This window comes from Caretta caretta, chromosome 7 (genome assembly GCF_965140235.1).
Source record: "Caretta caretta isolate rCarCar2 chromosome 7, rCarCar1.hap1, whole genome shotgun sequence".
In the NCBI taxonomy this organism is placed as follows: domain Eukaryota; kingdom Metazoa; phylum Chordata; order Testudines; family Cheloniidae; genus Caretta; species Caretta caretta.
This window is the reverse complement of record NC_134212.1, coordinates 91,532,038-91,549,118: the sequence shown is the minus strand read 5'-3', so window position 1 is coordinate 91,549,118 and position 17,081 is coordinate 91,532,038. Positions and strand designations below refer to the sequence as shown.

At 42.5% G+C, this 17,081-nt stretch overlaps 1 pseudogene; it reads right to left on the bottom strand.

Annotated features, from left to right (window-relative positions):
* Positions 1–16,161, bottom strand: part of LOC125640384 (lipase member M-like) — a 32,670-nt pseudogene extending 16,509 nt beyond the window's left edge.
* Between the last annotated feature and the right edge of the window lie 920 nt (positions 16,162–17,081).

Sequence of the window (17,081 nt, the reverse complement as noted above, 5' to 3'; positions counted from 1 at the left end):
ACATCTTATCTTTTAAGTTATAAGCTTTTGGGAAAGGAACTGTCACTTACTATATACAGCAGATAATACAGTAAGGCTCTAATTTTGATGACAACAATTTGATTTCTCTTACCGTACCCAAGATGTACGTAATAGCCAACGTAATACAGTTTCTCTTGCCCAGTTTTCTGCAGAATAAAGTTTATTATGGCAGGAAGGTCATGTGTGGCCATTTCGTGAAAACTGCAACATAAAATGAAATTACATACATTAAGAAGTTATAATTACTGTCCGTGGGTACAGAATGCAGCATTTTTGAATCACAGACACAGCAAATCTCACTGATCATTTCAGCCACCATGGGATTTAAATCTTTGTCTCTTTATGTAGTAAAGATACCTTTTCATTTTTACTTTTAAAACTGACATATTTGGGCTGGTCTTCGTTAGGAAAATATGGTGTGATCTTAGCATGTGTTAAAATCATACTGAAGACAAGGCAGTTGTAGTTTTAACCTGTGTCATCAAGTCAAGGTAAGCCCTAGGCTTGAGTAATGCTTGGACATAAGGAGAGCTGGTTGGAGAGGGGTATGATGTTCACTGGGTTTAACAATTGGTTGGGGTGTTGCATATGCTGTTTACAGTGGCATTCTAGCAAGATTAGGTTATTTTTGGAATTGGTTTGGGGTAGGATCCATAAAGAGACTTAACCATTAGCTTGCTCAGCATCACACCATCTAACTTTTAGGCGCCTAGAAAAACACTGCAATCCACAAAGTCAAGTTAGTTACCTAGGCTCTCAATACAATGAATGGTGAGAGATATCTAAGAATGCAATCCACAACAACCAGCACGGTAGGTGGAGGGCCTGCCTAAGGTAGATAATGGGAGACACCAATGACAGGAATGTGTGCTAAGCTTGGCTCCTCTCTTGGAGATAGGTGTGTAAGTCCAGAATTCAGAGAAGTGCCTCTCTCTGCTTAGTGAGCCACAAACTTTAATTCACTGCCTGGAGTCAGGTGGAACCCAAGGCATTTCTTGAGGGAATGAAAAAGGATTCCTGCCTCACACCACAAAAAACAGCTGGAAGAGAAGGTGATGGTGGTGCCCACATTCTAACTTTTAGCCTAGTGGTTAGAACCTGGGATATGGGAGAACCAGGTTCAATTCCTCCCTCACTGCCAAAAAATTTGAAGAGGCGACTCCCACCTCCCAGGAGGGCTCTCTAAATCCCACTGAGATATGGGATATTCTGACATGGGGCCTCAGTCTCTGCTGTTGAAGCTGTTCCACTGTGGATAAATAATGAAAGAGTGACTGGAGCAGAGGAACTAGACTCAAGTTCTCTTGCCTCCCAGGTGGTGCCCTAATCCCAAACCATGTACCTCCCAAGGCTAGGAGGATCACAGCCATCACTCCCAAGAGGAAACGAAGGATGGTGGTTGTCAGTGACTCCCTTCTGAGGGAGACAGAGGCATCCATCTTCTGTTCTGACCTGGCATACCAGGAGGTGCGCTGCCGCACAGGGGCCTATATCCGAAACATTACAGAAGGATTGTGGAGGATCATCAGGCCCTCTGACTACTACCCCATGCTGATCATTCATGTGGGCACTAATGATACTGCAAGGCATGACCCCGAGCGGATCAGCAGTGACTACAGGGCTCTGAGAGTGAGCGTAAAGGAGCTGAGGGCACAGATAGCATTCTCATCAATCCTTCCAGTCAAGGGTTGGGGCCCAGAAAGACACAGACACATCCTGGAGGTGAAAAACATGGCTGTGCACATGATGACACCAGAAGGGCTTCAGCTTCCTCAGACATGGGATGCTGTCCGAGAAGAGGGACTGCTGAGAAGAGATGGGATCCACCTATCACGGGAGGGGGAAGAGTATCTTTGGATACAGTTGGCTAACCTCGGAGGTGGGTTTTAAACTAGGTTCAACAGGGGCAGGAGAAAAAAACCCATAGGTAAGTCCAAAACACGGAGACCTGGGTGAAAGGTAGAAATCTGTTGGGAGGAAGGTGTGACACTGCACCACGTATTCTTCAGTGATATTATTATGACAATCAATGTAAGTTTATGCATGATAAGTCATGTGAGGTGCCATTGGAAAGGTTATTTACTGAATATGATTATCCTATTTGTATGTATGTATCATTTTTGTATCTGAAGTTAGGAATATTGACTATATATTTGTATTACAAACGTGTTTACACCTGGGGAACGCCCACTAGGCAAAAGGCTCTCGGTCTAGATGGTTGGCTGGGAAGGACCCATTTAAGTTAATGAACCACTAGGGAGAACAACAGGCCTTAGAAAAAGCTTATTTCCCGCCTGGGGGCTTTCCTGAGGATGCTACAAATAGCGTCCGACTCATGACTGCTGTGACACTACAGGGACATGTCACCAGGTCACCTGGTGCTGGACTCCATTTTGGGATAACAGTGTTTTTCCACTCATTGGTGTGGGAACCATGCTTTGAAACAAAGGATTCTGGCCATATGCAAAGGCTATTTAAGGCAGGGGAGCGATATTGTGGTTCTTCACTGACTCCCCACACAAAGAGACTCCTGGAAACACCTGAGAAACAAAGAATGAACTGGGGGAAGTGCTGGACCCAGGCTAAAGGGATGTTTAGCCTGTGAATGGAACACCCATTTCTAAACCAGTTTCTAAACCAGTGCAGCTTGCCCCTTAAGAATCTGCAGCCTGCCTGTATTATCACTTAGGGTGAGGATCTGCTATTTATATCTAATGTCTTTAGTATATTAAGCTTACTTTGTGTGTTTTTGTTTATTTGCTAGGTAATCTGCTTTGATCTGTTTGCTATCCCTTATAATCACTTAAAATAGATCTTTTGTAGTTAATAAACTTGTTTTTGCTTTATCTAAAACCAGTGTGGGGGGGAGTCATAACTCAGGACAGAGGGCGGGGGCAAATTTCATGAGTTTATGCTGTACAGTTCCCTGTGCAGGGCAAGACAGTAAAGTTTTGGGCTTACACTCCCGAGGGGGGTGCATGCCTGAGTAGCTGGGAAGTTCCTTAGCTGAGCCTTCCCATGCAGAACTGATCACAGCATCTGCATGCAACTGCAGCTGGGTGTGTCCCTACCTATGTGTGTGCTGGTGAAAGTGCAGGCTGGACACAGCAGTACAGTGTAAAGGGAGCCCAGGATGGTGGGTCAGGAAGGCTCAGGGGTACCCTAGTTCCAGGTGGCACCCCAGGGGGAATGCATTATGGATAGAACATGAGCAATCACAGCAGGAACAAAGAAGAGACAAGAGGGAATAGAAAGGGGAAATGTAATTAAAGTCCTAGATATCTATACACTAATAGAAGTAGTATGGGAAAAAAACAGGAAGAACTAGAAATACTAGTGAATAATCACAATTACAATATAACTGACATCACAGAAACTTGGTGGGATAATTCACATGATTAGAATATTGGTCTAGAAGGGCACAGCGTGTTCAGGAAGGTCAGGCAAGGGAAAAAAGAAGAGATGTTGCCTTGTACATTGGAGATGTGTACACCTGCACTGAAATTGAGTTAGAAGGGGAGGCAGACCTGTTGAAAATCTCTGCATATGGATAAAAGGGGTAGAAAAAAAGTGATGTCTTAGTAGAGGTCTACTGTAGACCACTTGTACAGGAAGAAGAGCTGGATGAGGCTTTTTTTAAGCAACTAAAACTCAGGACTTGGTGGTGATGGGGGACATCAACTACCCAGGCACTGGTTGGGAAAATAATACAGCAGGGCACAGACTATCCAACAAGTTCTTGGAGTGCACTGAAGACCACTCTTTTATTACAGAAGGCAGAGAAAGCAACTAGGGGAGAGGCTGTTCTAGATTTGATTCTGACGAACAGGGAGAAACTGGTTGAGAATTTGAAGATGGAAGGCAGTTTGGCTGAAAGTGATCATGATTTGATGAGTTCATGATTCCGAGGAATGATAGGAAGGAAAACAGCAGAATAAAGACAATGGACTTTAAGAAGGCAGACTGTAGCAAACTCAGGGAATTGGGAGGCAAGATCCGGTGGGAAGCAAGTCTAAGGGGGGGAAAAAAGAGGTCAGGAGTGTTGGCAGTTTTTTAAAAAGAAACATTATTAGGAGCACAAAAGCAAAATTATGCCAATGTGTACAAAAGATTGGAATAATAGATTATTAGGGTTGGAAGAGACCTCAGAAGGTCATCTAGTCCAATCCCCTGCTCAAAGCAGAACCAACACCAATTAAATCATCTCAGCCAAGGCTTTGTCAAGCCGGGCCTTAAAAACCTCTAAGGATGGAGATTCCACCACCTCCCTAGGTAACCCATTCCTGTGCTTCACCACCTTCCTAGTGAAATAGTGTTTCCTAATATCCAACCTAGACCTCCCACACTGCAACTTGAGACCATTGCTTCCTGTTCTGTCATCTGCCACCACTGAGAACAGCCTATCTCCATCCTCTTTAGAACTCCCCTTCAGGTAGTTGAAGGCTGCTATCAAATCCCCCCTCACTCTTCTCTTCTGCAGACTAAATAACCCCAGTTCCCTCAGCCTCTCCTTGTAAGTCATGTGCCCCAGCCCCTTAATCATTTTCACTGCCCTCCGCTGGACTCTCTCCAATTTGTTCACATCCCTTCTATAGTGAGGGGACCAAAACTAGATGCAATACTCGAGCTGTGGCCTCACCAGTGCCGAACAGAGGGGAATAATCACTTTCTTTATCTGCTGGCAATGCTCCTACTAATGCAGCCCAACACGCTGTTAGCCTTCTTGACAACAAGGGGCACACTGCTGACTCATATCCAGCTTCACATCCACTGTAATCCTCAGGTCCTTTTCTGCAGAACTGCTGCTTAGCCAGTCAGTCCCCAGCCTGTAGCAGCGCACGGGATTCTTCCTTCCTAAGTGCAGGACTCTGTACTTGTTCTTGTTGAACCTCATCAGATTTCTTTTGGCCCAATCCTCCAATTTGTCTAGGTCACTCTGGATCCTAACCCTACCCTCCAGCATATCTACCTCTTCCCACAGTTTAGCGTCATCTTGCTGAGGGTGCAATTAATCTCATCATCCAGATCATTGATAAAGATGTTGAACAAAACCGGCCCGAGGACTGGAAGCATGGTAAGAGACCACCTTGGCTTAACCAGGAGATCTTCAGTGACCTGAAACTCTAGGAGTCTTACAAAAAGTGGAAACTAGGTCAAACTATAAAGAATGAATAAAATAAATCATAATAAGCACATAGGGACAAAATTAGAAAGACCAAGGCAAAAAAGAGATTAAAACTAGCTAGGAACTTAAAAGGTAACAAAACATTTTACAAATACATAAGAAGCAAGAAGACGACCAAAGACAAAGTAGGCCCATTACTCAGAGAGGAGGGAAAGACAATAAGAGAAAATGCAGCAATGGTGGAAGTGTTAATGCCTTTTTTATTTCAGTTTTCACCAAAAAAAGTTAGCAGTGTTGGGATGACTAACATAGTGAACATCAGTGTAAATAGGAAAGAATCTGAGGCTAAAATAGGAAAAGAACAAGTTAAGAATTTCTTAGACAAATTAATGTCTTCAGGTTGGCAGGGCCTGATGAAATACATTCTGAGAATACTTCAGGAACTGGCTGAAGAGACCTTTAAACCATTAGCGATTATCTTTGAGAACTTATGGAGAACAGAAGACTGGAAAAGGGCAAACATAGTACATATCTATAAAAAGGACAACCCAGGGAATTATAGACCAGTCAGTTTAACTTCAGTATCAAGAAATGTAATGGAGCAAATAATCAAACAATCAATTTGTAAGCACCTAGAAGATAAGAAGATAAGCACCAGTCAACATGGATTTGTCAAGAGCAAATCCTGTCAAACCAACCTAATATCTTTCTTTTACAGGGTAACAAACCTTGTGGATATGAGGAAGCAGTAGATGAAATAGGTCTTGACTGTAGTAACTTTTTTTTACTGTACTCGAAGAGTAGTTATCAATGGTTCACAGTGAGGCTGAAAGGGCATTGTGACACTACACTCCACATTCGTAATAGTAATTTTGTACAAGATGGATCATGTAAGGCATCATTGGAAAAGTTATGATTTGCTGAATATAATTATCCTATTTGTATGCATGTATCATTTTTGTATCTGAAGTTATAAATATTGACTATGGATCTGCATTTCACTGTGGGCTTACTCTGGAAAACACTCACAGCCAGCCTTTCAGGTACTACAATGAAGAAGCCAGATTGTTGATGAGCCAGTAGCACTAAAACAATGGGCTGTGGAATAGCTTAACCTTCCTGTGGACATTTCAGCCAGCCTGTAAGTAATGGCTGCTATGACTCTGCAAGGGCATGTGACCAGGCATGACTCTGGACTCCATTTTGGGACGTCAGTATTTTTCCACAAACTGGTCTGGGAAACAAGTTTGAAACAAAGGGCTCCCACCCTGTGCAAAAGCTATATAAGGCAGGAAGTAATATCTGTTGTTCTTGATTCCCCCACAACTCGACACCAGAGAAGCTCCGAAAGAAAAAGATTTGGAAGCAGGAAAGGGATCCCAAGCTGCAAAGCAAATGCAGCTTGTCCCTTAAGAATCTGCAAGCCTGCTTGTATCATCAGCCAGGGTGAGAATCTGCTAATTCATATCTTATCTTTCTACTATTTTAGGCTTAGTTTTTGGTTTTGTTTATTTACTAGGTAAATTGCTTTGATCTATTTGCTATCACTTAAAATCTATCTTTTTGTAGTTAATAAACTTATTTAATATTTTAACCTAAATCAGTGTGCCTTTAAGTGAAGTGTCTAGGGAAAAAAATCTCAGCTTGGTTACCACAAGTGTGCATATTCCTTTCCACATAGAGGGAGGGGCAGACATATTAATAAGCTTACACTGTACAAATCCCTGTGCAGTGCAAGATGATATCATTTTGGGTTTATACCCCGGGGGGGGGGAGGGGAGAGGGTGCCTGGGAGCTGGGAAACTGGCTGGGGTCAGCTGTTTGTACTTGGGTGGCTTAGGTAAAGCACTCTCAGGTAGCTCAGGTTGGGTGTGTAGCACCATCTGCTGTCGTGGGAAGTGAGCTGTAGCTCACAAAAGCTTGTGCTCAAAGAAATTTGTTAGTCTCTAAGGTGCCACAAGTACTCCTTTTCTTTTAACAGGGCCTCGGCAAGTCTGGCTGTGTCTCCAACCAAGGAAGCAGTGTGAGCAGGGCCAGTCCAACTGAGTGGTTAGAGAGGCTCAGCGGTTTCTCACAGCTCCCAGACTGCACCCCAGGGGTGACAACCCATCACAGACATATCAAGTGAGGTCCTGCAGGGATCTGTCCTGGGTCCAGTTCTATTCAATATGTGCAGAAATTATTTGGATAACGGGCATCGAGAGTGCACTTATAAAGTTTGTGGAGGATATCAAGCTGGGAGAGGTTGCAAGCACTTTGGAGGACAGGAGTAGAATTCAAAATGATCTTGACAAACTGGAGAAATGGTCTAAAATAAATAGGATGAAATTAAATAAAGACTAAGGCAAAGTACTACACTTTGGAGGGAATACTCAGTTGCACAAAAGCAAAATGAGAAATGACTTCCTAGGAAGGAGTGCAGCAGGAAAGGATCTGGAAGTGATTGTGGATCACAAACTAAATAAGAGTCAACAATGTAATTATGTTGCAAAAAGAGCAAACACCATTCTGGGATGTATTAGCAGGAGTGTTGTAAACAATACATGAGAAATAATTCTTCCATTCTGCTTAAGGACAAGAAAACGTGACCTAGGCAGGATGGGAAACACTTTTTCTATCAAGGGCCATTGACCCACAGGAAAAAAAAAATCAATCACGGGCCCCACACAGCTTCGAAGTGGGGGCGCCGAGGCTTGGGGCTTCCTGTCCACGGTGGGGCGAGCCAGCGCTCATGGATCCAGCCCCTCGGGGGCTGAGGCTTGGGGCTTCTGGCCCACGGCACCAAGACTTGCGATGGCCAGGTGAAATTAAGCAACGGCACCTGGAGCTGCAGCTAGCGAGAGATTTTAAGAGTAACAAGAAAGGTTTCTTCAGGTATGTTGGCAACAAGAAGAAAGCCAAGGAAAGTGTGGGCCCCTTACTGAATGAGGGAGGCAACCTAGTGACAGAGGATGTGGAAAAAGCTAATGTACTCAATGCTTTTTTTGCCTCTGTCTTCACTAACAAGGTCAGCTCCCAGACTGCTGCGCTGGGCATCACAACATGGGGAATAGATGGCCAGCCCTCTGTGGAGAAAGAGGTGGTTAGGGACTATTTAGAAAAGCTGGACGTGCACAAGTCCCTGGGGCCGGACGAGTTGCATCCGAGAGTGCTAAAGGAACTGGCGGCTGTGATTGCAGAGCCATTGGCCATTATCTTTGAAAACTCGTGGCGAATGGGGGAAGTCCCGGATGACTGGGAAAAGGCTAATGTAGTGCCAATCTTTAAAAAAGGGAAGAAGGAGGATCCTGGGAACTACAGGCCAGTCAGCCTCACTTCAGTCCCCGGAAAAATGATGGAGCAGGTCCTCAAAGAATCAATCCTGAAGCACTTACATGAGAGGAAAGTGATCAGGAACAGTCAGCATGGATTCACCAAGGGAAGGTCATGCCTGACTAATCTAATCGCCTTCTATGATGAGATTACTGGTTCTGTGGATGAAGGGAAAGCAGTGGATATATTGTTTCTTGACTTTAGCAAAGCTTTTGACACGGTCTCCCACAGTATTCTTGTCAGCAAGTTAAAGAAGTATGGGCTGGATGAATGCACTATAAGGTGGGTAGAAAGTTGGCTAGATTGTCGGGCTCAATGGGTAGTGATCAATGGCTCCATGTCTAGCTGGCAGCCGGTGTCAAGTGGAGTGCCCCAGGGGTCGGTCCTGGGGCCGGTTTTGTTCAATATCTTCATAAATGATCTGGAGGATGGTGTGGATTGCACTCTCAGCAAATTTGCGGATGATACTAAACTGGAAGGAGTGGTAGATACGCTGGAGGGCAGGGATAGGATACAGAGGGACCTAGACAAATTGGAGGATTGGGCCAAAAGAAATCTGATGAGGTTCAATAAGGATAAGTGCAGGCTCCTGCACTTAGGACGGAAGAACCCAATGCACAGCTACAGACTAGGGACCGAATGGCTAGGCAGCAGTTCTGCAGAAAAGGACCTAGGGGTGACAGTGGACGAGAAGCTGGATATGAGTCAGCAGTGTGCCCTTGTTGCCAAGAAGGCCAATGGCATTTTGGGCTGTATAAGTAGGGGCATAGCGAGCAGATCGAGGGACGTGATCGTCCCCCTCTATTCGACATTGGTGAGGCCTCATCTGGAGTACTGTGTCCAGTTTTGGGCCCCACACTACAAGAAGGATGTGGAGAAATTGGAGACAGTCCAGCGAAGGGCAACAAAAATGATTAGGGGTCTGGAACACATGACTTATGAGGAGAGGCTGAGGGAACTGGGATTGTTTAGCCTGCAGAAGAGAAGAATGAGGGGGGATTTGATAGCTGCTTTCAACTACCTGAGAGGTGGTTCCAGAGAGGATGGTTCTAGACTATTCTCAGTGGTAGAAGAGGACAGGACAAGGAGTAATGGTCTCAAGTTGCAGTGGGGGAGGTTTAGGTTGGATATTAGGAAAAACTTTTTCACTAGGAGGGTGGTGAAGCACTGGAATGCGTTGCCTAGGGAGGTGGTGGAATCTCCTTCCTTAGAAGTTTTTAAGGTCAGGCTTGACAAAGCCCTGGCTGGGATGATTTAATTGGGGATTGGTCCTGCTTTTGAGCAGGGGGTTGGACTAGATGACCTCCTGAGGTCCCTTCCAACCCTGATATTCTATGATTCTATGAACGGGATGGATCCGGCCTGCAGGGTCCCCATCCCTGACCTAGGAGGAAAGATTGAAAAAACTGTGTTTGTTTAGTCTGGAGAAGAGAAGACAAAAGGGGGACAGGACAACAGTCTTCAGGTATGTAAAAGGTTGCTATAAAGAGAAGAGTGATAAATTGTTCTCCTTAACCACTGAGAACAGGACAAGAAGTAATGGACTTATATTGCAGCAAGGGAGATTTAAGGTAAACATTAGAAAATCTTCCTAATTGTAAGAGTAGTTAAGCACTGGAACATATTACCTGGGGAGATTATGGAATCTCCATCATTGGAGGCTTCTAAGAACAGGTTACACAAACATCTAACAGAGATGGTCCAGATAATACTTAGTCCTGCCTGAGTGGAGGGGACTGGACTAGATGACCTATCGAGGTCCCTTCCAGTCCTGCATTTCTGTGAGTCTAACTATTGGATTACAGAGTCATTCCCACTCTCTCCTTCTCTGATCTAATGACTGTTCCACTGTGGATAAATCGTTAAACAGTCACTGGGCCCAAAAGGGAGTGAAAATGGGAATTATTCTGTAAGTCAGTTGTTAGGGCACCCACCTGGGAGGTAGGAGACCCCAGTTCCAGTCTTCCTGCTACAATCATTCTTGCATTATTTATCCATAGTGGAACAGCTTAAACAAGAAAAACAGAGAGCTCCCACATCAGAATATCCCATAATTCAGGGGTTAGAGAACGCTCCCGGGAGGCTGGAGACCACTCTTCAAATCCTCTCTCCTCCTCTAGCAGTGAGGGAAAAGCTGAACCTGGGTCTCTCACAACCCAGCAGAGTGCTCTAACCCCTGGGCTAAAAGTTATGACAGACAACAAAAACTCCTCCTCTTGCGGGATTTTGAATGGGACCCGATACGACAGATGGCCTCCGAGCACCCCTGCAGGATTGGGCCCTGCATGCAACTTTGGCAGCCATATGCCTGGTGTGTTGGTGAGGTGTTTCACTGGTTTATGAATCACTCTGGGGTGGGAGATAGGATCTCTGGATGCCTAGAGGGAGGCTGCAGTGTGCATGGCCAGAGGCAGAAATTTAGGTGCAGAGGGATTTTTTTTACTTTGAAAACGGTGCCGAGTGAGTCTAGGCTTCAGTGGGAGTTTTGAGGATCACAGTGGAGCCAAAACTGGAACTTAGGTGCCTACATACCTTTGTGGATCCCACACTTGAACACCAGCAGATGTGAGCAGCAGAGTAAATGGTTAAATTTAATTAAGTCTGAGTGGTATAAGCATGTCAGCTGATATAAATTACTGACCTACTGGTAGAGACAGTCATCAGCCCATTACAATGCTTTTGTCACTATGTTGTGTCATAAAGAGAGCAGTGCAAAGAAGCTGGAATGTACCAGTGAATCCGACCCATTTGTTTAAAAATATAAAAATCCCTAAAATATAAAATAAAATAGTAAGATTTTAAAAGTTTCTCTGCCGTTCAATTTAAGGTAATTGTTATCTGAAGGTACCTTAAAGTACCTGTTATTCCTCCTGGTCCACGCTAAGGTTGTAGTGTTTTCTTGCCCAGTAGTTCACTCTGTTATTTCCAATCCAAACATCATAGCCAGCATCTGCTAGTATGAAGCCCAGGCTGCTGTTGGCCATATTCGCAACCCAGGTGGTTCCCTCTAAAACTAAGCCATGCTGCAGAAGAACAGGCTGAAGACCTGAGAAAGAAAGAGAGGGATTATTTTACAAAAGTAGAATCTCTCTAATAGGATAATAAAATAACACTTGACTCCCTCTCCTTGGATTTCTTTCACAATGGCACATCTATAGGAAATATTTGCTACTAGCAGTCGCATATTAGTTACATGCCATTGTAGGCAGTGTCATCATACCACACTCTCCATAATCTTATAAAGCTGAGTCTTGAAGTAAATTAGGTTTTTTGTCCCCACTGCTCCCCTTGGAAGGCTGTTCCACAACTTCACTCCTCTGATGGTTAGAACCCTTCATCTAATTTCAAGCCTAAACTGATTGATGGCCAGTTTATATCCATTTGTTCTTGTATAATCGTTGGTGCTTAACTTAAATAGGTCTTCCCCCTCCTTGGTATGTATCCATCTAATGTATTTATAGAAAGCAACCATATAGAGTGACCAGATAGCACGTGTGAAAAATCAGGACAACAGGTGGTGGGCAATAGGCGCCTATATAAGACAAAACCCTGAATAATAGGACTGCCCCTATAAAATGAAGGCATCTCCCCTCAGCCTTCTTTTGGTTAGGATAAACAAGCCAAGCTCTTGAGTCTCCTCTCATAAGACAGATTTTCCATTCCTCGGATCATCCCAGTAGCCCTTCTCTGGACCTGTTTCAGTTTGAATTCATCTTCCCTAAACATGGGAGACCATAATTTCACACAATATTCCAGATGAAGTCTCACCAGTGCCTGTAAAATGGTACTAACACTTGCCTTTCTCCACTGGAAATACCTCACCTGATGTATTCTTGGACTGCATTAGCCTTTTTCACGCCCACATCACATTGGTAGCTCGTAGTCATCCTGTGATCAACCAATACACCCAGATCTTTCTCCTCCTCTGTGGCTTCCAACTGATAAGTCCCCAGTTTATAGCAAAAATTCTTGTTGTTAATCTTGCCCTTTGTACTATTAAATTTCATCCTATTTCTATTACTCCAGTTTTCAAGATCCTCCAGATCTTGTATGATTTTCCAGTCCTCCTCTGTATTGGCAATACCTCCCAACTTTGTGTCATCCGCAGATTTTATTAGTGCACTCCCACTTTTTGTGCTAAGGCATTAACAAAAATGTTAAATAAAATTGGTTCCAAGACTGATCTCTGAGGAACTCCACTAGTAACTTCCATCTAGCCTGACAGTTCACCTATGATCCACTGTACTCTCCCCTTTAACCAGTTCCTTACCCACCTTTCAGTTCTCATTAATCTCTAATCTTCTCCACTTTAACTAATAATTTCCCATGTGGAAGTGTATTGTATCCAGGTAGATTAGATCTACTGCATTTACTTCCTATAAAAAATCTGTTATCTTCTCAAAGAAGGAAGTCAGGTAGGTCTGGTGCAATCTACCTTTTGTAAAACCATGTTGTATTTTATCCCAGTTACTGTTTACTTCTATGTCCTTAACTACTTTTCTCTTTCAAAATTTTTTCCAAGATTTTGCATACAATTGAGGTCAAACTAACAGGCCTATAATTTCCCAGATCACTTTTTATTCCTTTCTTAAAAACAGGTACTCTATTAGCAATTCTACAATCATAGGATACATCTCCGTGTTTACAGATTCATTAAAAATCCTTGCTATTGGTCTTTCACTTTCATGTGCCAGTTCCTGTAATATTCTTGGATGAAGATTATCTGGGCCCGCTGATTTAGTAAAATAGAGCCATACCTGAGTTCTTACAATTTCCTATGCCAAAGGGAATTCTGTTGATACTAAGATAATAGCCATCGTCTGTCATAATTTCATACTCCTCACTCAGATATCCTCTGTAGCGAATGATCTCACTCTGCAGGAAACAAAACTAAGGTGTTTTCTAGAACTGTTTGCACTTTTGACATTATCTGGGGGCAGTTAGGAGGGCGTCTCTCACATGGAAGTATCTAAAAAGACTTATTTCTGTTTAAAGAAAAGGAGGACTTGTGGCACCTTAGAGACTAACCAATTTATTTGAGCATGAGCTTTCGTGAGCTACAGCTCATTGCATCCGATGAAGTGAGCTGTAGCTCACGAAAGCTTATGCTCAAATAAATTGGTTAGTCTCTAAGGTGCCACAAGTACTCCTTTTCTTTTTGCGAATACAGACTAACACGGCTGTTACTCTGAAACCTGTCATTATTTCTGTTTAATTTTCATAAGCTTTTACAGTTTCCAGTTTTCAGATGAGCCAGTAAACAAATCGGTGTATGTACAACCTGTCCCAAACAAGGAAGTACTGAAACTAGGACAGCTCATTTTTCACTACTTGTCTTCTTATACCATAAGAATATTTCCATTAAGATGGAATCAGGTTTTCTGGAAAGGTCTTGGCTAACCTTCAAAAAAATATGGAGGCAGAAGCTGATTTAAACAAATCTCTAAAGGATGAGAAGTGAAATGTAGAAGAAAATAAAGAGATTGGCTCTGGATTGTTGAATGCACTCCTCTTAGAAGACAAAGTTAAAAGGAGTACACTATTGCCCCATTCTCAGGCAGAGTGCATCTGGGGAGTCTGGAGATATGCAGTCACTGGGTTTACCTGTTACTATTATATTTACTTTGTGACGTTCAGCCTTGGAGATCATTGGGATAATTATTATTGTACTCTCATTTCTGTCTCCATTTCAAACCTCTTCCTTAGCCTCCTTAGAAAGAGCAGGTAACTGGACAGAAAAGATGGCACGTGCTTCTGCCCACCAAGTGCCTCCAAACCCTGTGCAGCAAGGAGATAGCAAGGGCTGACCTTGCAAATCACTCCTTACAATCTTGGTTTTTAAAACTTCTCTTTCCTTTTCTCTGTTCTTTGCTGTATATCTGTGTCCCTCTACCATGTACATGACAGTTCTTTGTGAATATGGCATTGGATGTGATCCAGGTGCCAATATATTGTTTGTACATTTAATTCATTTTAGTTTATTAATTTAAAATTTACAAGAGGTCATTTCATATGCACCCAGCCCATATTCTTTACATACATTGCATTTCAGAATGGTGAGATATTCCTGTATCATGTAATGGACTGCTCATAATTAAGCCTCCAAAAGAAACTAAGAAAGGTACTTGTGAGTTTGTTTTTAGTTCTTTACCAGCAAAAGACTAACACATAAAACATGCTCAGAAAGAAAATCTGTAATTTATATTAAGCTGGAATCTAATGGAGCATTATGAAATAATCATAACCAATATACCATATATGCGAAACTAGGCTGGGTAACATATTCAGTTATTGCCTCACCTAGGAAACAGAATTTAGTAAACTTAAAAACTGTCTTGCTCTGGTTACTCAGCTCTTTCTTCAAGCCAAATATGTTCTCTTCATATTAGAACACATGTAACCATAAGGGATAACAATGTCTCAGGATAATTGTAGGGAAGGAACAGTGGGTTCACAGAAATGTGGCTTCCCCTCTGCTCCCACAGGGTAGTAATTACTTCTGGCCTACATCATGCTATCTCTCCTGCACTGGCCAGTGAGTAGGGGGTGATGTTAAGGCTCCAGTCTTCTCCCCTGCTTGCTCCAGGAAGGAAGGAAGCAGGTGAACTCCTGTATACCTGGACACAAAATGTAGGTAGCCTGTGAAAGGGGGAGTCTTATGCCCTTTTAGTCCCCTGAATAGACATATAGCCCAAGTTACAATCCAGCCTTTAATACTCCCATGAAAATATTACATTTCTTTTTAAACTGACAGCTATTACTTTGATTAAAAAACAACATAAAGGAACTATTCACTTTACGTGCCTCTTCCACCAGCAGGACTACACCGAAAACAAAAGGCTGCTCTCTCGAACAAAAACATAGCCAAGGTCTCACTTATTAGTCCAATATAGCCTTCAGCAAAGGAACACTCCAGGGGCTCATTTGAAGAAAGAAAAAAAAGTGTGAGAAAACAATTGCTACATTGGGGAAAGAACTTGGTTAAAAGGACACTCTGTTAATGAAGAAATTAGTTCGGATGTTATCAATTCATAATACACTTCCCTACTCCGAACCTTTTCTCCAGCAACAATATGCAATGCACAATATTCACAAATGCTTCAGGATTTGCATCCATTCTCCTGAACTCTCAATTCCGTGGGTCATACACGCTACCGTAATAAACAGCCACATCTTGGTTCTGTGTGAAACAATGCACCAATTAACAACATGGATGTAAACACATCTTGGCTTTGAAAAATTGCAATACACAGATGCAAAAAAACAGTATTATAGTATTACTCAAAATAGGAAACAAATATTAGGGATAGTGTTTCAGTTGTTTGGCCTCATCCATGTACAATGCCTTTCATTTAACACATCAAGATGATCACGATCAGATGAGTAACGGAATTACATCATTTTTAAATACTGAATCTTTCAGTTTGCCCAAGTTGTCCATTTTCCCAGACAGATCTTTCCTTTCTGTGGGAAAACTAATAGACAAAGCAGGAAACTCCACTTAGTTCCACCCACACAGAGTTTCCATCAGATTGGGGAGGAGAATTTACTCACACGTGTGCAGACTAGTTTTAACAGACTATTTATTTGAACTGAGTTTCAAGCAACATCAACCCTCATTCTCATCAGCCTAACTTTTGTTCACATCACAAGTTGAATACGGTGGGTTCCAGTTTTCTGTTTATAATTTGGTTGGGACTATGGTTACTCATGAAAGTGGGTGTTTATTACTATGGCATAGGACCCAGCCAGTGAATGCAGAAACATTTAAGCTACTTTTAGAAAATTAAACCAAAACATAACTACTATTCCAGTCATGAGATGCTACTGCATAGTGCTTGCTCAGTGTGCCAGAAACATATGCTTTGTGGCATGTTCCCTTGGCAAATTTCAATTTCTGAAATTTCATTGGTTTGGCACAATCCTGTAAAATTAAGGTTTAGAAGAAGTAATCACAACCATAAGTTAATCATTTTAAATTCACTGCTTACATTCATTTATTCAGGTGTACAAAATTATGTTAAAGTTAGGAAATGTCAGTTTCCAGTATAACATCAATTCATCCCCCCATGTGTCCATACACAAACAAGAAGAGAAATGGCCATTTTTAACAGTTTATATCTCAAAAAATAAATTGAATTTCATGGGACAGAGGAAAGGCACTTCTATAGTCTGAGGGCATTCCCCCTGCTGAATTCCTCCTGTGCATTTGAACTGATTTGTGGTTATACTTCTGTTATAAACCTAAGATTGTGTCAACCACATTAAATATAAAACATTGTAATTGCAAAGGGAACATAATAAATCCTCTATTATCTGGCACCCCTGTTCTCAGGAGACTCATGAAATATCCTCTGGATGGAACTCAAAGTACCATGCATATCCTAATGTTCAGGTGGATAAATCTTCTGAAAACCACTGCTGGAGCATACACCTTCTGAGAGCCACAAAGGAGTTAAATCTATTAGGTACTTATTGCACTATCATGTTTTCTAATCTTTATGTCGTTTTTCCATTAAGTAAAGATAGATGCACCCTCAGCAGACTTCCCCATCCCCCAGTTCTCTCCTTCCTCATTAAAAACAATACAGACCTCCTCGTTCCTTCAGAAGGAATCCGACAG